Here is a 13,653-nt window from a genome sequence, read left to right as displayed (position 1 = left end):
CCACACTCAATCACTCTCCAATCAGCTCCACAACCCTATAATGCAGGGATTATTAGTCCCACTGTGGGAGACAGAGGCTCAGAAAGGGGAAGTGACTTGTCCAGGAACACACAGCTAGTGAGAGGGCCAGAACTTAAATCCAATCTGTCTGAGTTCTGCCCTTCTCACCTCACCCTGTTCTCAACCTCTGCCTTTCTCACCTCACGTTTCTCAGACACACAAAGCAAATAAAATAATTCGATACTTGAAGGGAACCATTTGCAGGAGCAAACCAGGTCCAAGAATTTGGGGAGACTGCATTCCCAGGAAAAGTTGCAAATGTCCTGGGTCCCCCTGGACAGCTTACTTTGGGCCTTGAGAGCAACAATTGCTTGTGTTTCCCCAGCATCCCCACATTTGGTGCAGGTCAGGTCCTGGGCTGACCAAAGAGCTGCCCCAGGCCCCACCCAGCTCCTGTGGTCTCTGCCACCCTGGACCCAGGGGACAGCAGATGCCGCCTGCTCTCCCAAGCCAGAGTGGAGTCCTGTCCAGACTAATGCACAGAGGAGGGACTGGGTGTGACCTGGGGCCAAGAACAAGGAGAACAGCTGGGCCAGGAGACTCCAAGTTAGGACCTGGGAGAGGGAGGGCCCAGGGCAGCTTCTTTCCTCCACCTGTCCTCTGCTGTCCTCTCTTGCTCTCTCTTCCCCTCCACCCCCTTTGCACCCCCACTCATTCTCTGTCACTCTGTGTTTCTGTGTATTGCTTTCTCTCCCTAGGGGTGTTGTGTGTGTGTTTGTGTGTGTGTGTGTGTGTGTATGTGTGTCTGCCTCTATAAATGTCTCTCCCTCCCTCTCTTTTCCCCTCCTTTCTTCCCTGGAGTCCCTGGCCTAGAGTGGAAGAGAGACAGATAGAGGGAGAGAAAATGGGAGGGGCAGGCACTGCTGTCTGAAGGGCCAGGGAAGGTTCCCTGGAGAAGGGACAGGGACACCGAGTGGGAAAGGTGATGGCCCATGGGGAGGTGGGGGCAGCCCATGGGAGACCCAGGGATGGTTCAGAGAGGGCAACTGCAGAGCTAGATCAGGGCTTGAACCCTAGGCCTGGGAGACTGTATTAAGGCTTTTCATAACGTGGTTTTATAAAGACAATAACAACAATGAAAACAGAAAAGAAAAGAAACAAGGCAAGAATTGATAACTTTAAATATTAACCACCTTATACCTTAAAAGTATTTATTGGTGTAGTAATATATTGTAATATATTAAATAAAAAGAATAAAAATAACATACTAAAGACTATGTATAGGATGCTCAAATAAAAAGTGTATTTGTATATATGCCCAAATACAAGATGACACCAAATCTAAGTCAGTTTTTATGATGCAGTAATAAAAAGTATTTCCCAGCATGACAATACAATCTGTTGAGGTTTTTCTAATTATATAAATACTTAGGGAAATAAAATGTTTACTTATAATATTTATTGATTTTGGTGCAACTATATATTTAACTTATATGAAATAATATATATTACTCTTTTCCACTTTCAAACTTTATATATATATATATATATATATATATATATATATATATATATTTTTTTTTTTTTTAATGCCTCCAAGGTATTCAGGTGTGGCTGGAGTATAAAAAGGGGAGATCAACCTTGTACAATGGTAGAATTTGGACATTAAATTGAAACTGATGGAGAACCATGAGTCACGGAGTAGAGAGGGGACATGATCGTGTGTAGGGGTCTGAGATTCCAGTTTGGAAACAAAAAATTTACTCAAATGGCACACTTGTCCATGTAAAAACACATGTGTCTAGAAGCAGCAGCCAACGTCACAATGTGGACAATGTGTTAATTCTGAAATTCTACGCTGACCCATCGCCGTGGTTATCTGGTGATGCACGTATTGCCCACAGTTTGGTCACCCGGAGCACAGAGAGATTCGAAGTTGGTGGCAGGTAGACGAGCTCTCAGCTTCATTCTTACAGTCCTTAGAGATGGGAAACCTGAACTACTGCTCCAAAGTTAAGTTCATATTGACATTCTTAATTCACTTCCTCCAAATGGGCTAGTTAACACTTCCCAAAATTTTCCTCACCTTTTTTCAGTTTCTCCTTTCCAATTTCTCATACACACTCTTCAGTATGTTTTATAGTTTTATTTCTCGGTTTGTATTTTTGATTCTATAATCAAGATGGTTGCCTTTAAAATCTTTCTCCATTTAGAACAATGTAGTATTTCCTGTTTATATACTAAATTTCCTATTTCTTTCACTTTATGTTTTCATGGGAAAGTATATCAGTGTCTATTTCACCGCTGTTTCACCACTGTTTTGACTTCAACAAAAAACTATTCAGATTATTAATTTCAAAGTTTTGGATTGAATCCAGAATGAGGTGTCTAAGCAGGGAGACATTTCACGCAATGAAGGGTACCTACCCTTGCCTTAAACATGTTCTCTTTCTGTTCCTTATACTGAAATATGTATTTAGTTCATTATATTTGGTGGCATGTTTCTTCCATTCATATAACTAGATTTCCAAAACAAATCATAAGTGTGTGTCTCCTTTGCAAATCATGTGTGTGTGTAGGTCTCTGTTTATAAACAGAAATACAAACTTACTTTTATACTTGGGGGTTATCTAAAATTACATGCTACCACCCAAACCATTCACCTCCCCAACGGTAAACATGGTGAAAGTAAACTGGATTTTTTCTTAATTAATCAAAGAATAGTCAGTCTTTCAACACAAGATGGTAAATAAGCTAAGAATCAACCTGAAAGATAACCAAGTACCTGGAGAGTCAGCGACATTCAGAGAAAAATAGGCAACGTACATACATGAGAAGAGAAATAAAAATGTGTAAAAGTAGGTAATTGTGTACATTTGTATATAGAGCAGTAACTTCACAAAAGAACAAGTCTCTATTCATACTGTTGTGTTGTAATGAATAACTCACTTCTGACCTTTCATCCAGAACTCTTTTCAAAAGCTAAGATATGGCATTTCCATGATTTGGCAACTGCCTCAGTTTGAAGCACTTCCATTTATGAGGAGTAGATAATGGAACATGATACTGTTTCATAGGTTTTAGAACACAAGACTTTATCATAGATAACACCCATCCTGGTAACCACTATTCCTCTCATTTGATCAGGTTATCTGGGTTGACAGTCAGGCAACTGGTTCATTCTGGAAAACAATCTTCCACCATTTTTGGGAAGTGGCCACTCCATGTAGACTCAGGCAGTCACCAACAACCTTTATCCAATTCCTTCCAAACTGGGCCTGGGTTCAGTGGAAGTGCTTGCTTTTAAGCAGAGCAGCTGTGTCTGATGTAAAAAAGCAATGGCCTGAGAGCTCCTGGGGTTTGACTGCAGCTCTGAGTCTTGTTAAGTGGTGAGGTCTTAGGGAAGACACTTCACCTCTAATTAACCATCCTGAGCATTTATATCCCAAGCTTTCCATACACCACCTCATTCCACCCTCACCATAGTCATGTGTCATGGTTTACTATCCCTACACCTCAGGTGGAGAAGCTGGGGTGCAGAGATGAAAGAGATGAATGTGCCAAGCTCACAGGCTCCCAAAGGGAAAAGCCAAGCTGAGAACCCAGGCAGGTGGCCCCAATGACAACACTCTGAATGGCTGACTTGCACTTCTCATTCAGCCTTGGGATCCTTAGTCACACAGCAGCATAGATGGAAAATTCACACGATATTCAGATGTAATATCAGCCAGTCACAAGAGTTCATACTGATGTTTCCATGTATATGATGTTGAAATACAGGGAAATATGAAATATGGAGATCACGGTCAGAATACTGGTAACTGCTGAGGGCTGCTGGGAACTACTGCAGAGGCTGCCAGGGGCTGGACACACTCTGTGTGTTGATCTGGGTGTTGCCAACACATATAATTATGAGAAGCCACCCACCTGCACACTTGGTATTTGTGCACCTTACAATATGTAAAGCAAGCATCAATTAAAAGACAAATATGAAAAAGTAAATTTTTCCACACAGCAAACTCCAGGCCCCCGTGGCTTCTTCTGATTTCTAAATATTTAAGATAGAAATAATGTCAATCTTGAACATTCAGTTCCAAAGAATAGATACAGATGGAACCCCCTTTCATCAGATCAGGAGAATCTTGATACCAAACCCAGCAAAGTATAGGATGGGAGAGGGGAATTTCAGGTCAAACTCTTCTGAACATAGATATACAAAATGCAAACCAAACATTCACAATCTGGATCCAGAAATTTATAAAGAACCTTGGGTTTCACAGTGGGGTCTTCCGTGGGATGATAGGAAAGGACCCTGGCTAGTGAGTGCAGCCTGAGAGAGTGGTGAGAAGGGACAGCACTTGGTGGATGAGTTTGTGGTGCCAGAGGGAAGGAGGGCCTGGGGGGAGCTCAGGAGAGTACTGGGTGGGGTCTCCAGGCTGTGGCTATAGAGGGGTTTCCTAAGAGCAGAAAAGAGGAGATTCTCTCCCTGCCATTGTAGGGTCTGAGGTAGAAGGAAGAGTTTGTACAGCAGAGCCTGAATTTGGGTGAGGAAGGACTTGAGCAAAAAGGACACACTCGGTGCCAGGGCAGCCACTGCCCATGTTCAGCCAGGACTTAGTCCAAGACTGCTGAGGTGGTTGTTCATATCATTAGTGAGCCAGATTTGGAGGGGTTGCAGCTTCATTCTTTAAATCACCAGAGCCCCAGCTAGCAGGCCACTTTCCCAGTTGATTAGCATTAACAGGTCACCCAGGATTGGTCAGCTGAAGGTGAAGTTAACTCTTTGTGCAGTTATCATGCGGCAGTGGGTATGGAAAGGCCTGGGTTCTGAGCCAGCATGGAAGCCAAGCAGACCACTGGTCACTCACTGACCCCTGGAGAGGCTCACACATGGCAGCTGGCAGTGTGATGACGCTGGTGGAAGACGGCCACAAATTTGGATTTGGATGTCCCTTGGTATTTTAGAGGGGCTTCACTTGGGGGAGACTGCATTGTATTTTGGGTCAGAGATTAAAATGTAGAGGCAGGAGTCAGGGTCAGGATTTGTACCCCCCTTGACTCAGGCACCTCTTCCAGGATATAACTGTATCCGCCCCCCACCCCCACCAGCAACCTTGGGGAAGAAGATTTGGGAAAGACAGTGAGAGGTCCAGGGCAGGACCTAGCGGTCTCGGATGTAAGGGGTCTCTTCCCCCAGCAAAACAACCACATTTCCTGCCCCAGCTCCATCTGGCAATTCACTTAACCTCTCTAAATTTCAATGCCCTGAACCAGATTATATGGGTTGCAGCCCCTGCTCTGCCCATCATGCAGGGCTGATGAGGTCATCACAGAAGATGGTAGCAGATATTCACCAAGAGCTGTAACAAATCACACCCATGTAAAGGCTGAAAGTCAGCATCTATCCTCCTTTGTCCTGGAGTCATGCAAATAGTCTCTGGAGAAATCTGCTATTGTGTGTTTTGCTTATTATTCCAGACATTTAGTAATTGAACACTTAACAACTATTTATGAGATACCACCTCATAATATAATAGTAATAAGTAGGTGCTCTTAACATTTCCACATAACAGAACAGGCAACTGAGCAATGGGGTGACATAACTTTCCCAGGCTCTTGTAGTTTCTTGTCCGGCGCCTTCTCACTCGGTCCCGCGCGTCCTGTCCTCGGCCGGCAAGGAGAACAGAGGGAAAGAGGGAGAGACACAGACAAACTGACACTTGAGGCACACAATAGCAGTGAATGCAAGCCTTTTACTGGAGCCAGGAAGAAAACTTTCTCTGTTACATATTCCACACGAGGCCCTATACCCCGCGGGAGAACAACCTCTATGCGGCCGTCAGGCACGGCTCCCTGTGGGCTGTCTCCCCGAGGCTAGCCCGGGTAATTTCTTATATACAACAGTTACAACCAATGTGCTGGCACTACGTAAGCGTGTACAATAGGCTAGCAGCAACCGCTGCCTCATGCGTCATATGCGGAAGCAGGATACGGGCGCCATCTTGGCTCAAACGATGGGCGGGGGCTACTCTAGAGCAGGTCGCGGCGTGTCCACTAGGCCTTAACCCGGAAAGCGGCTCCCCACATCTCCCCCTTTTTTATATATTTCAACCCAGTGTCTCCATTGATGAGTGTACTCCCGTGGGCCTGAGTGACCCACTACATGTTTTGGTGCTTTGGGGAGTCTGGACTAGGCCCCTGCCATTTTACGGCGGAACCTCTGGCACCGACCAGAATGCTTACCTCATATAGAGACCGGAGAGCCCGTGAGCTGGAAACAACGTGACTCTCCCTACAGTACTTCGCCTCGTAACTGGGGAAAGACGATTGGGGCAGGAGAGTGGCAACCAGCGTCAAAGGCGTCACTAGGCGTCTCTGTGCAATGGCCAGAGTCCAGTCTGGCCACAACTGGGACTCCGCCTAAGAGACTCGCCTGAGACAAAAATTAAGACTGCTGGAGTTATATGTTATATCCGGGATATGGCCATGGACTTTGCCGCGAACCTGGCCCCAGAGCGCCCCACCCCGAGTGGCCGGGACAGGGATCGATCAGTATAGAAGCTACTGTCAGGAGGACTACAGGTTGAAGACATAGCCATCATAGTGGTAACGCGCAGTTGCTGCTGTGCTTGAAACAAGCGTTCTAACAGACATTTGACGATTACTAAACCCACCAACAACCCTATAGCGAGGAGAACCCAAGTGGTTAGATTGGGCCATGAAAACCAGGAGGTAACTCGGTTCCACAGGTCAGTTACCAAACTGACAAGGTTGAACTTAACGGGGGTCAACTTAACGGTCCCAATCTTGTCCAGGCTGACGTCCACCTGCTGGGTAAGATTGGTAAAAGTTGGCAGATAAGTATTTTTAAGCCAGTCAGAGACTTTGTGGGTGTTAGCAGTTACATTGGCCCTGACCGGAGTGACGCAAAGTCTGAAAAGGATCCATCGGGTGTCACACAGTTGCTCGACTGTTTTCCAGAGCCCATCTATCTCCTGTCCAAGTTCCTGTATTTCATTTTGCATTTTCTGGATCGCTTGCGAATTCAACTCTAACATTAGATTGTGGGCATGCAACGCGTCCCGGGTGGCATTGGCTAAAGTGTTGACTGTTTCCATCGTCAGGGCGATCTGCTCCGTTGTCCAGGCTTGAAGCACCGCATTCCCCACTGCTGGGACGAACACTGAAGCGACGATGCCGCCGAGGTTCCACAGCCAGCTTTTGACACTTCTTGGTTTCCTGTTAAGGGAGGGATTAAAAGGTCCAGAAAACGGAAAGTTTTCCGTTGACACAACCTGGGTAATAGGGCCTACCCAATCAGTGGTGTTGACCGGGACCCAAACATAGCTGGGACGGTAGGTTAGGATGGCGTAGGGAGGGAATCCGCTCCAGCATTCAGACAGGGTACAGGGGACGCTGGAACAGTTAAAGGTAGGCTCTGTAGAGAGTAGAAAGGCGAAGGGAGGGAGCACACAAACCTGCCTGTGCAAAGGGAAGGAACAATTCTTATCAGCATATGTTCCCTCTGCACCCGAAAAGGAACAATTGGCAGTGGTAGAGTCACCCGTCGCGTCGGTTGACGTGTTGGTAAGGGTACCATTCAATAGCATGAAATAGCGCAGGTCCAGACATGCCCCCAGGGGGTTGCAGGCCAAATGCTGAGCGAAGGTTTGGATACGGGAGGCTATGGGGTCGATTAGCGGTTCTCGACATTGGTTTACGGTACCCCACGCCGATGCCTCAGTATAGTTTCGGATCTTGCTTATTGCTGTGAAATTACGTATATGAGGGCGCACGGACCAGAGCCACCAGTCCTCACTTAAGAGGAACGGGTGCCTCACGGGCATACAGCTGTGCCAAGAGAAGTCCCCCAGAGTGGTTTTCCTGTGCAGATCATGCGCGCAAGGGGAGAAAGGAGGCTGCGGGGCATCAGGATCTCGAGAGCAGTTAAGGACTGTTGGTCTAAACCCAGAAAACTTGAGGCATCTTTTCGTCTCATTTTTGTTAAGCAACCCCTCACAATCCTGTTGATAGCCAGCCGAGGTATTAAGAAATTCTAGCAAGACTCCAAAAGTCACCTGAGTGCAATGGGTATCACAGGCAGTACTTGTGCTGTTTGCGCAGGAACAATTAGCTATAGAGCGATTAGCAAAGGAAAGGATCAGCGTATCATCGGTTAGAGGAAAGGTCTCGTTGAAGGTTATGGAGGAAACATTGGCAGGCAAAGGTAGATGATGGAGGCTAAGAGTTAAATTAGGAGTGAAGAACTGAGGAGAGGCGGGGGACCCCGCAGAAAAGGGAGCTAGCGTCGGGGGATGGTGCCAGAGGCCCCAGAGGAACTGATCTTCTCCCTGAACCACTGCAACACTGCTGAGAAAGAGAAAACAAATCAGGAGGGTATTTATAGGGGAATAGGGGTTGGGATCACCGGTCCTCCCCCTGGACGACGGGGAGGCGGTCAGGATCATTCTCATCATCTTGCTGGTCATCTTGCTGGTCGTCACCAGCGTTGAAGGTTGGGTCTCTTGTGTCATGTTGGGGGTTCCCCAATTGGTCAGGCTGCAGCTTCTCAGCGCTCTCGGGCGTTGATACGGTTCTCACCAATCTCTCCGGAACCCACACCGGTTGACGTCCTGGTTCCTGTGGGAAGACACAAACAGAGCCTCTGGCCCAGCTGAGCACGGGGTCAGGGCCTTGCCACTGTCCTGACAGGACATCCTTCCATCGGACTAGACCTCTATGTGGAGGACTCGGGGAGGTGTGCTGAAGGGCAGGTGTCATGCCCTGTGAATTTTCATTTAAGAAATTGTACGTGAATAAGGCTACAGACAGTTGAGCCTTTGGGGATAGGCCGTGACCTATCCCCTCTTTCTGTTTTTTGAGCAAGTCTTTCAGAGACCTGTGTGCTCTTTCAATGATACCTTGTCCTTGAGGGTTGTAAGGGATTCCATGCTTCAATTGTACTCCCATATTATCACAAAATTTTTGGAAAGTTTTACTGGTATAAGCAGGTCCGTTATCTGTCTTTAACATTTTTGGCTTGCCCCACGCTGCCCAAGCGGCAAGGCAGTGTGCAATGACTTGGTGGACTTTTTCTCCTGTCTCAGCAGAGGCAAATAATATTTGAGAACATGTGTCTACTGACACATGCAGGTATTTGATTTTTCCGTACTCTGAATGATGAGTGACATCCATTTGCCAAATGTCTCCTGGGGCGAGACCTCTAGGGTTAACTCCCACAGATGGGATATGCTGTTGAGTAACACAATTTCCACAAGCTCGGACTATGTCTCTAGCGGCCGCTCGCGGTATACTAAACCGCTTAGCCAGGGTACCTGCATTGATATGAAATTTGGCGTGGAACTCTCGGGCTTGCTGATATGGTGTCAGCACGGGGAAGACGTGTGGCTGTCGAGTGGCCACATCTACTATGTGATTTCCTTGGGCCACGGGACCAGGTAGGCCTGTATGGGCCCTAATGTGAGTTGTGTAAAAGGGATGTTGCCTAGTACGAATCGTCTTTTGTAGCTCGAGAAAGAATGTGCTTACAGTGGAGGAGCATTTTATAATGCCCACAGTTTCTAGGATTTGTAGAGAATTTACGACATAAAGGGAATCAGAGACAATATTCAGGGGGCCAGGAAACTCTCTCAGGACTGTAATAGTAACCTGCAATTCAACCCACTGCGGTTTCTGTGGTTGAAAAAACACTGTTTTGGGAGTGTCCCCTTCCACACAATACGCCCCTGTACCGGAGCTGGAGCCATCCGTGTACACGGTGAGGGCGTTCGCTAGTGGCCTAGACGAAGTCACTTTGGGAAAGATTACCGGATGTTGGGTGACAAACTGTAAGAGGGGGTCTTTGGGATATTGGTTATTAATACATCCCGAAAAGGTGCATCGGAGAACAGCCCATTGATCTATGCATCCGGTAAGCACCTCAATTTGTGGGAGAGAGTAGGGTACTCTAAGGTTTTTTGGTGGTTGGCCAAGGTGTTGGATGGCCTTCTTGATGGCCTCCAGGGCCAGATCTGCAACTGCGGTAGGGTAATGCTCTAAGATCTTTTTTGGAGAAACTCCGGGGTGGATCCAGAGTAATGGCCCCTGTTGCCACAGCACCGCCGTGGGCTGTGACACCGTCGGCAGCAGGCAAGCTTCGAAAGGCTTATCAGGGTTTATTCTTTTTAACGTGGCACTACTGAGTGCCTGTTCTACTTGGCATAGTGCTTGTCTCGCTTCAGGGGTGAAGGACCGGGGCGAAGCTAAGTCCGGATCCCCTTTAAGCAAGTCAAACAAGGGTCTTAATTCGGCATTGGGTAACTTCAGATATGGGCGAACCCAATTTATGTCTCCCATGAGTTTTTGTAAGTCATTGAGGGTGTTCAGTTTATCTAACCTGAGAGACAGCTTTTGGGGGGAGACTTGAGTAGACGTAAGTTTTGCTCCCAGGAAGGTGACAATCTCGGTCATCTGGATCTTCTCTGGGGCTATTTCAAGATTGACCTCTCTAAGTGTAAGAACCAAATGTGATAGTGCAGCGTTAAGGAGATCTGGGCTTTCATGAGTCAGCAAGATATCATCCATGTAATGAAGGATCCTTACTTTGGGGAATTGCTGCCGGGTATCGGCCAACTGTGCAGCGACATACAACTGACACATGGTAGGGCTGTTGGTCATGCCCTGGGGCAGGACCGTCCACTCAAAGCGGTGACAGGGCTCCTCTTGGTTTAGAGAGGGCACAGTAAAAGCAAATTTTTGGGTATCCTCTGTGTGAAGTGGGATAGAAAAGAAACAGTCTTTGATATCTAGGATGATAACAGGCCAACGCTCTGGCAGGGCCGAAAGGAGGGGCAACCCCATCTGAACGGGCCCTAAAGGCTCCATGCAATTATTGATGGCTCTTAAATCGTGCAGCAACCTCCATTTGCCTGATTTTTTCTTTATGACAAAAATAGGGGTGTTCCAAGGTGATGTGGAGGGAATGAGGTGGCCCTCTCTTAGCTGATCTGACACCAGAGTGTGTAATGCGGAGAGCTTTTCCCGTGATAAGGGCCACTGAGGCACCCAAACCGGAGATCTGGTTTTCCATTTTAGCTTTATGGGTGTGGGTGGGAACATTCCCTCAGTGGCCCCCAGGAAAAACCCAGGCCTTGCTTGACAATGTTGGAGGTAGCTTGTATGGGCTCTACGCGTCCCTGTAACGAGGCTCCTAAGCCTTTGCCGGGGACATATCCCATTCCTTTTAACAATCGCTTAGAGGTTGGGGAGCAATCACTGGTCAAGGTAACGTCCATCTGGGTAAGAATGTCTCTTCCCCACAGGGAAACAGGCAGGGCTAATACATATGGCTGAAAACTACCTTGGTGTCCTTCTTCGTCTGCCCAATGAAGGGCAGCGGCACTCAGCATGGGTGCCGAAACCTGGCCTATTCCTCTGATGGTATCTTCCGCCTTGCACGTCGGCCAGGTGGAGGGCCAGTCCTGCTGTCTTATAATTGACCGATCGGCCCCGGTATCTAGCAGGCCTAGGAAAGATCTGCCTTGTACCTTGATAGTCAGCATGGGTCGAGACTCCAGAGACATATGGAGGCCCTCAAAAACTTCTCCTGAAGACCCAAATCCCTTATCTCCTCTCTGTCTGGGTCTACTCGGAAAGAGTGTATGTAAGCTGGGTAAGAGCAGGAGCTGTGCCAGCTTGTCACCTTTTGCAATGACCAGCGTACCTTGCTGAGATTGTACCATAATCTGGACGTAACCTGTGAAATCTGAATCCACAACACCTGGTATGACATTTAGTCCTTTCAGGGCTGCGGATGCTCTCCCTATTATGAGCCCAACAGTCTTTGTTGGCAAGGGCCCTTTAAAGGAGGTCCCTACCAACTGGACACCCATGGAGGGGGTCAGTACGAGTCTGGAGGTGGCACAGAGGTCCAGTCCCGCTGACCCAGGGGATGCGCGGATTTGGGCGGGCGTCGTGTCGCCGGATGGCATGCAGGGGGGCCCACCGAAAGGGTGGACCCCCCTTGCCCGTTTTTTGGGTCCTGTTCAGGACGGCCAGAAAGGCGCACACCTTGCGCATCGAAGGCTGACCTACAGTCTTCTGCGCGATGAGGTCCCTTGTGGCAACGGCCACATAGCCTGGTTGCTGCATATGGTCTACCAAACTGTGGAGTGGCAGGTGGTTGACCTTTATTGGGACAGTTCCTCTTAATATGTCCCAGCTGGCCACAATGATAACATCCTCTGGGCTTCATTTCTAGTTCTTTAGATTTCTTTGCAGACACTTGTAAGGAGTTGGCTAGCATGGCAGCTAGACCTGCATTAGTTAACGGGCTGCCAGCATCTCTGCAAAGCCGAACCCAGTCCGTCAGCTGTTTTCCTCTGTTTTGTGCTAAAATAACTTTACATTCTTTATTGCACTGTTCAAATATCATTTGTTTAACTACAGTCTCTGCCACCCCTGGATCTGAGAAAATTCTCTCGGCTGCAGTCTGCATTTTGGCTACAAAGTCCACAAAAGGTTCTGTGGGGCCCTGATGAATATTACTGAGCGAGGCTTGAGCCTCTCCCTCACCTGTCAGCTTTTTCCAAGCTCCCACGAAACAACGGAAGATTTGGGCATAGACCTCTTGAGGGAACCGCGTTTGATTTTGGGCATGGGCTCCCCTCCCCAACAGCATGTCTGTATTCCACGCGCCATGTCTTCCCGTTGCATTCTTAGCCGCTTGTTCCTCAGCTAACTCCTCAAACCACGCTTTCCAATCTATAAATCGGCCTGGTGGCAAACAAGCACGGGCTAACTGAACGATATCTGCGGGCGTATGATTTAGGGCGGAGAGGTTTTCAACCATGTTCAGGGTATAAGGGGCATTGGGGCCGTACTGATGGACGGCCTGCCTTAGCTCCTTCAAAAGTTTGTAATCATATGCTTCATATTGGTTGTTGCCTTGATGGTTAATAATAACCGGGTACATTTCTGGGGATGGTTCTGGCTTAAGTGGTTGGTACCCACCTAGTATACCGAAAGGCCTAAAGGTGAAAGAGGGGACCCATTTCCAGAAATGCCTCCTTCCACATTCTGATGATATGGGGTCTACGGGGCCTGAGTATTCAGGTGGGGGATACGGCTGTGGATGCCCCTCCCCCGGCCCGCCTGCAAGGGGTTCCGGGTCCCGCAAAGGCGGACCATCGTGATTATCGGATTCGGGCACTAGTGGGAGCTCTCGGTAAGGGCCTTTGGCGGAACCGCTCAACCAGCCCACCGGAAGCCGCGGCGTTTTTTGCGACGCGGCGACAGGCGCCGGCGGGGCGGAAGGCTGCGTGGGTGGGGCGGGAGGCTCCTCCCAATCAATTAATGGAGGCGCTTCCGCTCCCTCACCGTCAACGCTATCCGATTCTGAGGCAGAGGTGTCCGAGCTACCACCACTCAACTCTGGCTGCTTGCCTTTATGGGAGCCGGCCGCAGATGACACCGACTGGGTTTCCTGGAGAGCGTGCCGTACCTCTTGCAAGGCGGAGGACGGACTTAGGCCTGTAGCCGACTCCAGTTCAAGGACCGCGCGGACGGTCTCCCATATAGGGACTAGAACTGGATCCAGACAAACGCCCGTCTGCCGCGCCCGGTCTATATCGTGACCAAGCTTCAGCCAAGAGG

Source organism: Choloepus didactylus (assembly GCF_015220235.1).
Source record: "Choloepus didactylus isolate mChoDid1 chromosome 23 unlocalized genomic scaffold, mChoDid1.pri SUPER_23_unloc2, whole genome shotgun sequence".
NCBI lineage: Eukaryota > Metazoa > Chordata > Mammalia > Pilosa > Megalonychidae > Choloepus > Choloepus didactylus.
Note: the sequence above shows the minus strand (reverse complement) of the source record.